At 41.6% G+C, this 14,554-nt stretch overlaps 1 non-coding gene across 1 annotated transcript; it reads right to left on the bottom strand.

Moving 5' to 3' along the window:
- Window positions 1–446: 446 nt before the first annotated feature.
- Window positions 447–576, bottom strand: LOC120098386 (small nucleolar RNA SNORA17). The gene has a single exon (XR_015643198.1). It is a non-coding gene; the product is annotated as a small nucleolar RNA SNORA17 (small nucleolar RNA).
- Window positions 577–14,554: the final 13,978 nt, after the last annotated feature.

The raw sequence follows: 14,554 nt of genomic DNA, 5'->3' as shown, positions 1-14,554 counted from the left end.
ATCTTTCTGTTTATTTTTCTCTTCTATTTTTCCACTACTTCTCTTCTAATCCTTAGAGGTTCCTAGGGGTCTCTGAATGTCTGAGTTCATCTCAGGAGTGGTCTTGGGAGTGCTATGCCCTGCCACACATTATGGCACTGGGCAAGGGTCATCTCAGTCATGGTCTGCTCCTCCCCAGGCCTTTCCTGCACCCAACTGGTGGTCATGTCAGGCTAGCTCCCTGTCCAGGTCACATGGTAGGAGACTGGTGGTCCTATCAGTCTTGTTCCTTGCTCAGTCCACCTGAGTGTTCTCATGTGTGGGTCATTTGTCTCAGGATCATTCCTATCCAGGGACTTTAGTCTCAGTCAAGGTTCTTCTGGTCTCCAGCTTTCTCCTGGTCTTGGGAACATCAGGGTCTGTGTGGTGCTGGACTGGAGGTTGTCTCAGGCTTGCTTTCTTCAGGGAATATTAGGCTACTAATCATTCAGGTATACATAGGTTAGAACATGGAGCATAGATATAACCTTTCTATTCTCTGTCACCAAGTTTCTCACATGTGACATCAGCCACACCTCCAATGCCTTTAGGGGCAGTAAATTTTCCACTTTTTAAAAAAGCCACTGTTTGCCCAGTCCACAGCTCCCTGCTCCCAAAGCCCGTGGGAGAGAGAGCTCACTGCCTGGACAGGTGGGCACTCCTGAGACTGTAGAGTGGGAGAGACCACCAATACTGCCCACCCCTGCCCACATCCCTCGCCCAAAAGGAAACTGTATAGGGCCTCTGGGAAACGGAAGATAGGAGCACTCAAGCTGCAGGTGCCCTGTGGTCCAGACACCACCCAGACCTGAAGGGACCCGGTCAAAAGCTTCCTGCACCCAAATCCCATGGGAGGGAGAGTTAAACCTTCAGAGGGTAGAAACACCTGGGAAGCCAGAAGAGACTACACTCTGCCCACATTTCTAACTCCAGAGGAAAACACCTAATGCCATCTGGGACCCCAGTGCACAGGGGCCAAGGGAAAAGGTGGCACAGGCCTTCCTGGTTGCCACCCTCATGGAGAGCTAAAAAGCAGCCCCCCAGGTGCAACTTCAGCCACAGGACCACAGGTAAGATCAACTTTTCTGATCCAAGCAACCTGCCTGGTAGACACAGGGCAAAAGCCCACAGGAACACCTGAAGACCAGTAGACAGGAAAGACTACACACCTGAAAGCAGAACACTCTGTTCCCATAACTGGCTGAAAGAAAACAGGAAAACAGGTCTATAGCACTCCTGACACACAGGCCTATAGGAAGGTCCAGCCACTGTCAGAAATAGCAGAACAAGTTAACACCAGAGACAACCTAATGGTGAGAGGCAAGCGCAGGAACCCAAGGAACAGAAACCAAGACTACATGGCAATATTGGAGCACAATTCACCCACCAAAGCAAACACCGAATATCCAAACACACCAGAAAAGCAAGATCTAGATTTAAAATCACATTTGATCATGATGATGGAGGACTTCAAGAAAGACATAAAGGGAGACAACCCTGGATGTAGAAAACTAAAGGAAGAGATAAGGAGCCATAGATACAAGCATCACCAACATAATACAAGAGATAGAAGAGAGAATCTGAGGAGCAGAAGATTCCATAGAAATCATAGACACAATGGTCAAAGATAATGTAAAATGGAAAAAGCTACTGGCCCAAAACCTGCAGTAAATCCAGGACACAATGAGAAGATCAAACCTAAGGATAATAGGTATGGAAGAGAGTGAAGACTCCTAGCTCAAAGGACCAGTAAATATCTTCAACAAAATCATAGAAGAACACTTCCCTAACCTAAAGAAAGAGATGCCTATAAACATACAAGAAGCCTACAGAACTCCAAATAGATTGGACCAGAAAAGAAACTCCTCCTGTCACATAATAGTCAAAACACAAAATGCACAAAATAAAGAAAGAATATTAAAAGCAGTAAGGGAAAAAGGTCAAGTAACATATAAAGGCAGACCTAGCGGAATCACACCAGACTTCTCACCAGAGACTATGAAAGCCAGAAGATCCTGGACAGATGTCATAGAGACCCTAAGAGAACACAAATGCCAGCCGAGGTTATTGTATCCAGCAAAACTCTCAATTAACATAGATAGAGAAACCAAGATATTCCATGACAAAACCAAATTTAACAATATCTTTCTACAAACCCAGCCTACAAAAGATAATAAATGGTAAACCCAACATAATGAGACAAGCTATACCCTAGAAAAAGCAAGTAACTAATCATCTTGGCAACTAAACAAAGAGAAGAAAAGTACACAAACATAATCTCACATCCAAATACAAATATGACAGGAAGCAACAATTACTATTCCTTAATATCTCTCAACATCAATGGACTCAACTCCCCAATAAAAAGACAGAGATTAACCAACTGGATACGCAATGAGGACCCTGCATTCTGCTGCCTACAGGAAACACACCTCAGAGACAAAGACAGGCACTACCTCAGAGTAAAACGCTGGAAAACAACTTTCCAAGCAAAAGGTCTGAAGAAGCAAGCTGGAGTAGCCATTCTAATATTGAATAAAATCAATTTTCAACTAAAAGTCATCAAAAAGGATAAGGAAGGACACTTCATATTCATCAAAGGAAAAATCCACCAAGATGAACTCTCAATCCTAAATATCTATGCCCCAAATACAAGGGCACGTACATACATTAAAGAAACCTTACTAAAGCTCAAAGCACACGTTGCATCTCACACAATAATAGTAGGAGATTTCAACACCCCACTCTCATCAATGGACAGATCATGGAAACAGAAATTAAACAGAGACATAGACAGACTAAGAGAAGTCATGAAACAAATGGACTTAACAGATATTTATAGAACATTCTATCCTAAAACAAAAGGATATACCTTCTTCTCACCACCTCATGGTACTTTCTCCAAAACTGACCATATAATTGGTCATAAAACAGGCCTCAATAGATACAGAAAGATAGAAATAATCCCATGCATCCTATCAGACCAACACGGGTTAAAGCTGGTCTACAAAAACAATAAGGGAAGAACGCTCACATATACATGGAAATTGAACAATGCTCTACTCAATGATAACCTGGTCAAGGAAGAAATAAAGAAAGAAATTAAAGACTTCTTAGAATTTAAGGAAAATGAAGATACAACATACCCAACTTATGGGACACAATGAAAGCTGTGCTAAGAGGAAAACTCATAGCTCTGAGTGCCTGCAGAAAGAAACAGGAGAGAGCATATATCAACAACTTGACAGCACACCTAAAAGCTCTAGAACAAAAAGAAGCAAATACACCCAGGAGGAGTAGAAGGCAGGAAATAATCAAACTCAGAGCTGAAACCAACCAAGTAGAAAGAAAAAGGACCGTACAAAGAATCAACAGAACCAAAAGCTGGTTCTTTGAGAAAATCAACAAGATACATAAACCCTTAGCCAGACTAAACAGAGGACACAGAGAGTGTGTTCAAATTAACAAAATCAGAAATGAAAAGGGAGACATAGCTACAGAATCAGAGGAAATTCAGAAAATCATCAGATCCTACTACAAAAGCCTATATTCAGGAAAATTTGAAAATCTGCAGGAAATGGACAATTTCCTAGAGAGATACAAGGTACCGAAGTTAAATCAGGAACAGATAAACCATTTAAACAGCCACATAACTCAAAAGAAATAGAAGCAGTCATTAAAGGTCTCCCAATGAAAAAGAGCCCAGGTAAAGATGGGTTCAAGTGCAGAATACTATCAGACCTTCATAGAAGATCTCATACCAATAGTATCCAAAGTATTCCACAAAATTGAAACAGATGGAGTACTACCAAATTCTTCTATGAAGCCACAATTACTCTTATACCTAAACCACAAAGACCCAACAAAGAAAGAGAACTTTAGACCAAATTCCTTTATTAATATCAATGAAAAATTACTCAACAAAATTCTGGCAAACTGAATGCAAGAGCACATCAAAACAATCATCCAGCAAGATCAAGTAGCCTTCATCCCAGGCATGCAGGGATGCTTTAATATATGGAAACCCAGCAACGTAATCTACTATATAAATAAACTGAAAGAACAAAACCACATGATCATTTCATTAGATGCTGGGAAAGCATTTGACGAAATTCAACACCCCATCATGATAAAAGTCCTGGAAAGAATAGGAGTTCAAGGCCCATACCTAAACATAGTAAAAGCCATGTACAGCAAACCAGTAGCTAACATTAAACTAAATGGAGAGAAATTTGAAGCAATCCCACTAAAATCAGGGTCTAGACAAGGCTGCCCACTCTCTCCCTACTTTTTCAATATAGTTCTTGAATTTCAAGCCAGAGCAGCCAGACAACAAAAGGAGATCAAACGGATACAGATTGGAAAAAGAAGAAGTCAAAATATCACTATTTACAGATGATATGATAGTATATTTAAATGATCCCATAAGTTCCACCAGAGAACTACTAAGCCTGATAAACACCTTCAGCAAAGTGGCTCTGTATAAAATTAACTCAAATAAATCATTAGCCTTCCCCTACACAAAAGAGAAACAAGCCAAGAAAGAAATTATGGAAATGGCACCCTTCATAATAGTCCCAAATAATATAAAATACCTCGGTGTGACTTTAACCAAGCAAGTGAAAGATCTGTATAATAAGAACTTCAAGCCTCTGAAGAAAGAAATTGAAAAAGACCTCAGAAGATGGAAAGATCTCACATGCTCATGGATTGGGAGGATTAATATAGTAAAAATGGCCATTTTACCAAAAACGATCTACAGATTCAATGCAATCCCCATCAAAATACCAATCCAATTCTTCAGAGAGTTAGACAGAACAATTTTCAAATTCATCTGGAATTACAAAAAACCCAGGATAGCTAAAACTATCCTCAAGAATAAAAGGACTTCCGGGGGAATCACTATCCCTGAACTCAAGCAGTATTACAGGGCAATAGTGATAAAAACTGCATGGTATTGGTACAGAGACAGACAGATAGACCAGTGAAATAGAATTGAAGACCCAGAAATGAACCCAAACACCTATGGTCACTTGATTTTTGACAAAGGAGCCAAAACCATCCAATGGAAAAAAGATAGCACTTTTAGCAAATGGTGCTGGTTCAACTGGAGGTCAGTTGAATGCAGGTAGAATGGAGGTAGAAGAATGCAGATCGATCCATGCTTATCACCCTGTACAAAGCTTAAGTCCAAGTGGATCACGACCTCCACATCAAACCAGATACACTCAAACTATAGAAGAAAAAGTGGAATAGCATCTCAAACACATGTGCACTGGAGAAAATTTCTTGAACAAAACATCAATGCTCTAAGATCAAGAATCAAGAAATGGGATCTCATAAAACTGCTAAGCTTCTGTAAGGCAAAGGACACTGTTGTTAGGACAAAATGACAACCAACTGATTGGGAAAAGATCTTTACCAATCGTACATCTGATAGAGGGCTTATATCCAAAATCCTACATCTGATAGAGGGCTTATATCCAAAATATACAAAGAACTCAAGATGTTAGACTTCAGGGAGACAAATAACCCTATTGAAAAATGGGGTTCAGAGCTAAACAAAGAATTCACAGCTGAGGAATGCCGAATGGCTGAGAAACACCTAAAGAAATGTTCAACATCTTTAGTCATAAGGGAAATGCAAATCAAAACAACCCTGAGATTTCACCTCACACCAGTGAGAATGGCTAAGATAAAAAAACTCAGGTGACAGCAGATGCTGGCGAGGATGTGGAGAAAGAGGAACACTCCTCCATTGTTGGTGGATTGCAGACTGGTACAACCATTCTGGAAATCAGTCTGGAGGTTCCTCAGAAAATTGGACATTGAACTGCCTGAGGATCCAGCTATACCTCTCTTGGGCATATACCCAAAAGATGCCCCAACATATAAAAAAGACACGTGCTCCACTATGTTCATAGCAGCCTTATTTATAATAGCCAGAAGCTGGAAAGAACCCAGATGCCCTTCAACAGAGGAATGGATACAGAAACCGTGGTACATCTACACAATGGAATATTGCTCAGCTATCAAAAACAATGACTTTATGAAATTCGTAGGCAAATGGTCGGAACTGGAAAATATCATCCTGAGTGAGCTAACCCAATCACAGAAAAACACACATGGTATGCACTCATTGATAAGTGGCTATTAGCACAAATGCTTGAATTACCCTAGATGCCTAGAACAAATGAAACTCAAGACGGATGATCAAAATGTGAATGCTTCACTCCTTCTTTAGAAGGGGAACAAGAATACACTTGGCAGGGAATAGAGAGGCAAAGATTAAAACAGACACAGAAGGAACACCCATTCAGAGCCTGCCCCACATGTGGCCCATGCATATACAGCCATTCTATTAGACAAGATGGATGAAGCAAAGAACCGGATGTAGATCTCTCCTGAGAGACACAGCCAGAATACAGCAAACACAGAGGCGTATGCCAGCAGCAAACCACTGAATTGAGAATAGGACCCCGTTGAAGGAATCAGAGAAAGAACTGGAAGAGCTTGAAGGGGCTCGAAACCCCATATGAACAACAATGCCAAGCAACCAGAGCTTCCAGGGACTAAGCCACTACCTAAAGACTATACATGGACTGACCCTGGACTCTGACCTCATAGGTAGCAATGAATATCCTAGTAAGATCACCAGTGGAAGGGGAAGCCCTGGGTCCTGCTAAGACTGAACCCCCAGTGAACTAGATTGTTGGGGGGAGGGCAACAAGGGGGGGAGGATGGGGAGGGGAAAACCCATAAAGAAGGGGAGGGGGAGGGGTATGTTTGCCCGGAAACCGGGAAAGGGAATAACACTTGAAATGTATATAAGAAATACTCAAGTTAATAAAAAAAAAAAAGAATCGACAAATGGGATCTCATAAAACTGCAAAGCTTCTGTCCTAACACTGTTGTTAGGACAAAACGGCAACCAACAAATTGGGAAAAGATGTTTACCAATCCTACAACTGATAGAGGGCTTTTATCCAAAATATACAAAGAACTCAAGAAGTTAGACTGCAGGGAGATAAATAACCCTATTAAAAATGGGGTTCAGGAGACAAGCCTGGGAAACCAGAAGAGACTGCTCCCTGCACACACATCTCGGACGCCAGAGGAAAAAGCCAAAGACCATCTGGAACCCTGGTGCACTGAAGCTCCTGGAAGGGGCGGCACAGGTCTTCCTGGTTGCTGCCGCTGCAGAGAGCCCCTGGGCAGCACCCCACGAGCGAACCTGAGCCTCGGGACCACAGGTAAGACCAAATTTTCTGCTGCAAGAAAGCTGCCTGGTGAGCTTGAGACACACGGAAGCAGAATTTCTCTAGGACCGGGCACGTTCTGTATTTACCGGAAGTCCCACACCCGCGGATCCCGGCCCGCAGCAGCTCTCTGCTCCCAGACCCGGTGAGAGAGAGACCCAACCGCCTGGTCAGGTGGGCACTCCTGAGGCTGCAGAGCGGAAGAGACCAACAACACTGCTCACCCCTGCCCACATCCCTGGCCCAAGAGGAAACTGTATAAGGCCTCTGGGCTCCTGTGGAGGAGGGCCCAGGAGCAGCAGGACACCTGCCTGAGACACTACCGGAACCGGAAAGAAACAGACCGGATAAACAGTTCTCTGCACCCAAATCCCATGGGAGGGAGAGCTAAACCTTCAGAGAGGCAGACAAGCCTGGGAAACCAGAAGAGACTGCTCCCTGCACACACATCTCGGACGCCAGAGGAAAAAGCCAAAGACCATCTGGAACCCTGGTGCACTGAAGCTCCTGGAAGAGGCGGCACAGGTCTTCCTGGTTGCTGCTGCTGCAGAGAGCCCCTGGGCAGCACCCCACGAGCGAACCTGAGCCTCGGGACCACAGGTAAGACCAAATTTTCTGCTGCAAGAAAGCTGCCTGGTGAACTCAAGACATAGGCCCACAGGAACAGCTGAAGACCTGTAGAGAGGAAAAACTACACGCCCGAAAGCAGAACACTCTGTCCCCATAACTGACTGAAAGAGAGGAAAACAGGTCTACAGCACTCCTGACACACAGGCTTATAGGACAGTCTAGCCACTGTCAGAAATAGCAGAACAAAGTAACACTAGAGATAATCTGATGGCGAGAGGCAAGCGCAGGAACCCAAGCAACAGAAACCAAGACTACATGCCAACATCGGAGCCCAATTCTCCCACCAAAACAAACATGGAATATTCAAACACACCAGAAAAGCAAGATCTAGTTTCAAAATCATATTTGATCATGATGCTGGAGGACTTCAAGAAAGACATGAACACACTTAGGGAAACACAGGAAAACATTAATAAACAAGTAGAAGCCTACAGAGGGGAATCGCAAAAATCCCTGAAAGAATTCAAGGAAAACACAATCAAACAGTTGAAGGAATTAAAAATGGAAATAGAAGCAATCAAGAAAGAACACATGGAAACAACCCTGGATATAGAAAACCAAAAGAAGAGACAAGGAGCTGTAGATACAAGCTTCACCAACAGAATACAAGAGATGGAAGAGAGAATCTCAGGAGCAGAAGATTCCATAGAAATCATTGACTCAACTGTCAAAGATAATGTAAAGCGGAAAAAGCTACTGGTCCAAAACATACAGGAAATCCAGGACTCAATGGGAAGATCAAACCTAAGGATAATAGGTATAGAAGAGAGGGAAGACTCCCAGCTCAAAGGACCAGTAAATATCTTCAACAAAATCATAGAAGAAAACTTCCCTAACCTAAAAAAAGAGATACCCATAGACATACAAGAAGCCTACAGAACTCCAAATAGATTGGACCAGAAAAGAAATACCTCCCGTCACATAATTGTCAAAACACCAAACGCACAAAATAAAGAAAGAATATTAAAAGCAGTAAGGGAAAAAGGTCAAGTAACATATAAAGGGAGACCTATCAGAATCACACCAGACTTCTCGCCAGAAACTATGAAGGCCAGAAGATCCTGGACTGATGTCATACAGACCCTAAGAGAACACAAATGCCAGCCCAGGTTACTGTATCCAGCAAAACTCTCAATTAACATTGATGGAGAAACCAAGATATTCCATGACAAAACCAAATTTACACAATATCTTTCTACAAATCCAGCACTACAAAGGATAATAAATGGTAAAGCCCAACATAAGGAGGCAAGCTATACCCTAGAAGAAGCAAGAAACTAATCGTCTTGGCAACAAAACAAAGAGAATGAAAGCACACAAACATAACCTCACATCCAAATATGAATATAAAGGGAAACAATAATCACTATTCCTTAATATCTCTCAATATCAATGGCCTCAACTCCCCAATAAAAAGACATAGATTAACAAACTGGATACGCAACGAGGACCCTGCATTCTGCTGCCTACAGGAAACACACCTCAGAGACAAAGACAGACACTACCTCAGAGTGAAAGGCTGGAAAACAACTTTCCAAGCAAATGGTCAGAAGAAGCAAGCTGGAGTAGCCATTCTAATATCAAATAAATTCAATTTCTAACTAAAAGTCATCAAAAAAGATAAGGAAGGACACTTCATATTCATCAAAGGAAAAATCCACCAAGATGAACTCTCAATCCTAAATATCTATGCCCCAAATACAAGGGCACCTACATACGTAAAAGAAACCTTAGTAAAGCTCAAAACACACATTGCACCTCACACAATAATAGTGGGAGATTTCAACACCCCACTCTCATCAATGGACAGATCATGGAAACAGAAATTAAACAGTGATATCGACAGACTAAGAGAAGTCATGAGCCAAATGGACTTAACAGATATTTATAGAACATTCTATCCTAAAGCAAAAGGATATACCTTCTTCTCAGCTCCTCATGGCACTTTCTCCAAAATTGACCATATAATTGGTCAAAAAACGGGCCTCAACAGGTACAGAAAGATAGAAATAATCCCATGCGTGCTATCGGACCACCACGCCCTAAAACTGGTCTTCAATAACAATAAGGGAAGAATGCCCACATATACGTGGAAATTGAACAATGCTCTACTCAATGATAACCTGGTCAAGGAAGAAATAAAGAAAGAAATTAAAAACTTTTTAGAATTTAATGAAAATGAAGATACAACATGCTCAAACTTATGGGACACAATGAAAGCTGTGCTAAGAGGAAAACTCATAGTGCTGAGTGCCTGCAGAAAGAAACAGGAAAGAGCATATGTCAGCAGCTTGACAGCACACCTAAAAGCTCTAGAACAAAAAGAAGCAAATACACCCAGGAGGAGTAGAAGGCAGGAAATAATCAAACTCAGAGCTGAAATCAACCAAGTAGAAACAAAAAGGACCATAGAAAGAATCAACAGAACCAAAAGTTGGTTCTTTGAGAAAATCAACAAGATAGATAAACCCTTAGCCAGACTAACGAGAGGACACAGAGAGTGCGTCCAAATTAACAAAATCAGACATGAAAAGGGAGACATAACTACAGATTCAGAGGAAATTCAAAAAATCATCAGATCTTACTATAAAAACCTATATTCAACAAAATTTGAAAATCTTCAGGAAATGGACAATTTCCTAGACAGATACCAGGTATCGAAGTTAAATCAGGAACAGATAAACCAGTTAAACAACCCCATAACTCCTAAGGAAATAGAAGCAGTCATTAAAGGTCTCCCAACCAAAAAGAGCCCAGGTCCAGACGGGTTTAGTGCAGAATTCTATCAAACCTTCATAGAAGACCTCATACCAATATTATCCAAACTATTCCACAAAATTGAAACAGATGGAGCCCTACCGAATTCCTTCTACGAAGCCACAATTACTCTTATACCTAAACCACACAAAGACACAACAAAGAAAGAGAACTTCAGACCAATTTCCCTTATGAATATCGACGCAAAAATACTCAATAAAATTCTGGCAAACCGAATTCAAGAGCACATCAAAACAATCATCCACCATGATCAAGTAGGCTTCATCCCAGGCATGCAGGGATGGTTTAATATACGGAAAACCATCAACGTGATCCATTATATAAACAAACTGAAAGAACAGAACCACATGATCATTTCATTAGATGCTGAGAAAGCATTTGACAAAATTCAACACCCCTTCATGATAAAAGTCCTGGAAAGAATAGGAATTCAAGGCCCATACCTAAACATAGTAAAAGCCATATACAGCAAACCAGTTGCTAACATTAAACTAAATGGAGAGAAACTTGAAGCAATCCCACTAAAATCAGGGACTAGACAAGGCTGCCCACTCTCTCCCTACTTATTCAATATAGTTCTTGAAGTTCTAGCCAGAGCAATCAGACAACAAAAGGAGATCAAAGGGATACAGATCGGAAAAGAAGAGGTCAAAATATCACTATTTGCAGATGACATGATAGTATATTTAAGTGATCCCAAAAGTTCCACCAGAGAACTACTAAAGCTGATAAACAACTTCAGCAAAGCGGCTGGGTATAAAATTAACTCAAATAAATCAGTTGCCTTCCTCTATACAAAAGAGAAACAAGCCGAGAAAGAAATTAGGGAAACGACACCCTTCATAATAGACCCAAATAATATAAAGTACCTCGGTGTGACTTTAACCAAGCAAGTAAAAGATCTGTACAATAAGAACTTCAAGACTCTGAAGAAAGAAATTGAAGAAGACCTCAGAAGATGGAAAGATCTCCCACGCTCATGGATTGGCAGGATTAATTTAGTAAAAATGGCCATTTTACCAAAAGCAATCTACAGATTCAATGCAATCCCCATCAAAATACCAATCCAATTCTTCAAAGAGTTAGACAGAACAATTTGCAAATTCATCTGGAATAACAAAAAACCCAGGATAGCTAAAGCTATCCTCAACAATAAAAGGACTTCAGGGGGAATCACTATCCCTGAACTCAAGCAGTATTACAGAGCAATAGTGATAAAAACTGCATGGTATTGGTACAGAGACACACAGATAGACCAATGGAATAGAATTGAAGACCCAGAAATGAACCCACACACCTATGGTCACTTGATTTTTGACAAAGGAGCCAAAACCATCCAAGGAAAAAAGATAGCATTTTCAGCAAATGGTGCTGGTTCAACTGGAGGGCAACATGTAGAAGAATGCAGATCGATCCATGCTTATCACCCTGTACAAAGCTTAAGTCCAAGTGGATCAAGGACCTCCACATCAAACCAGACACACTCAAACTAATAGAAGAAAAACTAGGGAATCATCTGGAACACATGGGCACTGGAAAAAATTTCCTGAACAAAACACCAATGGCTTACGCTCTAAGATCAAGAATCGACAAATGGGATCTCATAAAACTGCAAAGCTTCTGTAAGGCAAAGGACACTGTGGTTAGGACAAAACGGCAACCAACAGATTGGGAAAAGATCTTTACCAATCCTACAACAGATAGAGGCCTCATATCCAAAGTATACAAAGAACTCAAGAAGTTAGACCGCAGGGAAACAAATAACCCTATTAAAAAATGGGGTTCAGAGCTAAACAAAGAATTCACAGCTGAGGAATGCCGAATGGCTGAGAAACACCTAAAGAAATGTTCAACATCTTTAGTCATAAGGGGAATGCAAATCAAAACAACCCTGAGATTTCACCTCACACCAGTGAGAATGGCTAAGATCAAATCTCAGGTGACAGCAGATGCTGGCGAGGATGTGGAGAAAGAGCAACACTCCTCCATTGTTGGTGGGATTGCAGACTGGTACAACCATTCTGGAAATCAGTCTGGAGGTTCCTCAGAAAATTGGACATTGAACTGCCTGAGGATCCAGCTATACCTCTCTTGGGCATATACCCAAAAGATTCCTCAACGTACAAAAGAGACACGTGCTCCACTATGTTCATCGCAGCCTTATTTATAATAGCCAGAAAATGGAAAGAACCCAGATGCCCTTCAACAGAGGAATGGATTCAGAAAATGTGGTACATCTACACAATGGAATATTACTCAGCTATCAAAAACAACGAGTTTATGAAATTCGTAGGCAAATGGTTGGAACTGGAAAATATCATCCTGAGTGAGCTAACCCATTCACAGAAAGACATACATGGTATGCACTCATTGATAAGTGGCTATTAACCCAAATGCTTGAATTACCCTAGATCCCTAGAACAAACGAAACTCAAGACGGATGATCAAAATGTGAATGCTTCACTCCTTCTTTAAATGAGGAAAAAGAATACCCTTGGCAGGGAAGGGAGAGGCAAAGATTAAAACAGAGACTGAAGGAACACCCATTCAGAGCCTGCCCCACAGGTGGCCCATACATATACAGCCACCCAATCAGACAAGATGGATGAAGCAAAGAAGTGCAGACCGACAGGAGCCGGATGTAGATCGCTCCTGAGAGACACAGCCAGAATACAGCAAATACAGAGGCGAATGCCAGCAGCAAACCACTGAACTGAGAATAGGTCCCCCGTTGAAGGAATCAGAGAAAGAACTGGAAGAGCTTGAAGGGGCTCACGACCCCAAAAGTACAACAATGTCAAGCAACCAGAGCTTCCAGGGACTAAGCCACTACCTAAATACTATACATGGACTGACCCTGGACTCTGACCCCATAGGTAGCAATGAATATCCTAGTAAGAGCACCAGTGGAAGGGGAAGCCCTGGGTCCTGCCAAGACTGAACCCCCAGTGAACTAGACAATGGGGGGAGGGCGGCAATGGGGGGAGGGTTGGGAGGGGGACACCCATAAGGAAGGGGAGGGGGGAGGGGGATGTTTGCCCGTAAACCGGGAAAGGGAATAACACTCGAAATGTATATAAGAAATACTCAAGTTAATAAAAAAAAAAGAAAAAAAATGGGGTTCAGAGCTAAACAAAGAATTCACAGCTGAGGAATGCTGAATGGCTGAGAAACACCTAAAGAAATGTTCAACATCTTTATTCATAAGGGAAATGCAAATCAAAACAACACTGAGATTTCACCTCACACCAGTGAGAATGGCTAAGATCAAAAACTCACGTGACAGCAAATGCTGCCGAGGATGTGGAGAAAGAGGAACACTCCTCCATTGTTGGTTGGATTGCAGACTGGTACAACCATTCTGGAAATCAGTCTGGATGTTCCTCAGAAAATTGGACATTGAACTACCTCAGGACCCAGCTATACCTCTCTTGGGCATATACCCAAAAGATGACCGAACATATAACAAAGACACATGCTCTACTATGTTCATAGCAGCCTTATGTATACTAGCCAGATGTTGGAAATAACCCAGATGCCCTTCAACAGAAGAATGGATACAGAAATTTTGATACATCTACATAATGAAATTTTACTCAGCCATCAAAAGCAATGACTTTATGAAATTCATAGGCAAATGGATGGAAGTGGAAACTATCATCCTGAGTGAAGTAACCCAATCACAGAAAAATACACGTGGTATGCACTCATTGGTAAGTGGCTATTAGCCCAAATGCTTGATTACCCTAGATGCACAGAACACATGAAACTCAAGAAGGATTACCAAAATGTTAATGCTTCACTCCTTCTTTAAAAGGGGAACAAGAATATCCTTGGGCGGGAATAGGGGGGGTAAAGTTTATAAAAGA

Source organism: Rattus norvegicus, chromosome 18 (assembly GCF_021556685.1).
Source record: "Rattus norvegicus strain SHRSP/BbbUtx chromosome 18, alternate assembly SHRSP_T2T, whole genome shotgun sequence".
NCBI lineage: Eukaryota > Metazoa > Chordata > Mammalia > Rodentia > Muridae > Rattus > Rattus norvegicus.
Note: the sequence above shows the minus strand (reverse complement) of the source record. Positions and strands in the feature narration are given on the sequence as shown.